Raw genomic sequence first — 1,404 nt, 5'->3', positions numbered from 1 at the left:
GCCGGCGCTGCCTGCGGAAAGCTCCGCCGGTGCTGCTGCCTGGAGAGGAGCCTTTCATGTCATTTACCCTTCTGGAGTCCCTGCTTTCTTCTCTTTCAGAATGTTGCCGTGCAAGTTTCAGGTTATAACTTAAAGGTTATTTATTGCAGCCCACAGTGGTGCCCCTAAAGAGGGAGGTGGGAGTGGGGTTTGGGGTTTCTGTACCTTAAAGTATCTTGTAGATGTGTTTTTAGAAGTGGGAACTGTTAACACTTAAAGCTTCCTTACCTTTGGGGACTGTAAAAGCTGGCATCTTCAGAAGGGTTAAAGTTTCAAGTACTTCACAGGGTTGAAGTTGTTTTGAAATAGCCATTTTTGCTATAGAAATTAAATTTAAATTTTGATAGTACAGAAATTAGGAAAAAAACCCTGCACGTGAGCACTCTAATTCAGTCTTGTCTAATGAATGGCACCTGAGTTCTGCTCAACTTACTTGAAAGATTTGGGTTTTTAATTCCCTTTCTATAAATATTCTTCTCCTAAAATGAGAATGCGTATTGATTTTCCACACTGTCACCACACTCTGTTTGCTTTGAAGGCAAATTTACTCATAAATTTTTTTTAATGACTATGTCATTGTTAGATATATTTAAAAAGACCGGAAGGTTTGAGTTTTTAAATAGTTGTAAAAGCTCTGTTGTAAAGGAAATCACTGCACAAGACAAGGAACAGAAAGTGAGGACTTGTCTGCACTCCAGCCAGACTGCACAATCTCACAAGCCATGCCCCTGTAGCTTTAGGAATGAAGCTGATACTGCTCTGCAGCTTGTGTGTGTGTGTGTGTGCAGCTGCCATGTGAGTGAGATTTGGAAAGGCAGGAATCTCTGGAGCCAGAGTATCCACTTACTCTTTCCTCAGGTATCCCGGCAGTTTCCTGCTATGCAAGTGACTGCTTCAAAAAGGCTCAGGTCCTGCCTCCCCAGCACCACCCCCTCCCAGGAGGGCAAAGCCAGAGGCTGCCCTGCTGCAGCCTCACCTCTATTAACAACTTTTAAAGCCATTTCAGTCTGTACTAATGAAAACCACTCCTCTGTCCTCTGTATCAGGGACCAGAAGTTCTTCCCACCCACTTGATTCCCAGTCTTCACTCTTAGCCTGAGCAGGAGCTGTTCCTGACACCTCCAGCTGGAGGTACCTGGCTGGGTAAGACACTCTGGCCTTGGCAACTTTATTATGCTCTTATTTTTTTAAAAGCAACACAGGGAAATGTCTGAGTATTTCTAAAGGACACAGCTGCTCTTTAGGGCAGGTAAGGTCCCCCTTGTCACCTTTTGGTGATGCAAAATTGCACTATGAGCACAACAACAAAAAAAAAGCAACAACTTGTCCTCGACCCAGCCCCCAAATCAAACAAGCCACTTGAGA

The sequence above is a fragment of the Ammospiza caudacuta genome, chromosome 3 (genome assembly GCF_027887145.1).
Source record: "Ammospiza caudacuta isolate bAmmCau1 chromosome 3, bAmmCau1.pri, whole genome shotgun sequence".
Taxonomy (NCBI): Eukaryota; Metazoa; Chordata; class Aves; order Passeriformes; family Passerellidae; genus Ammospiza; species Ammospiza caudacuta.
The sequence above is the reverse complement of the archived record's forward strand: the minus strand, read 5'-3'. Positions refer to the sequence as shown.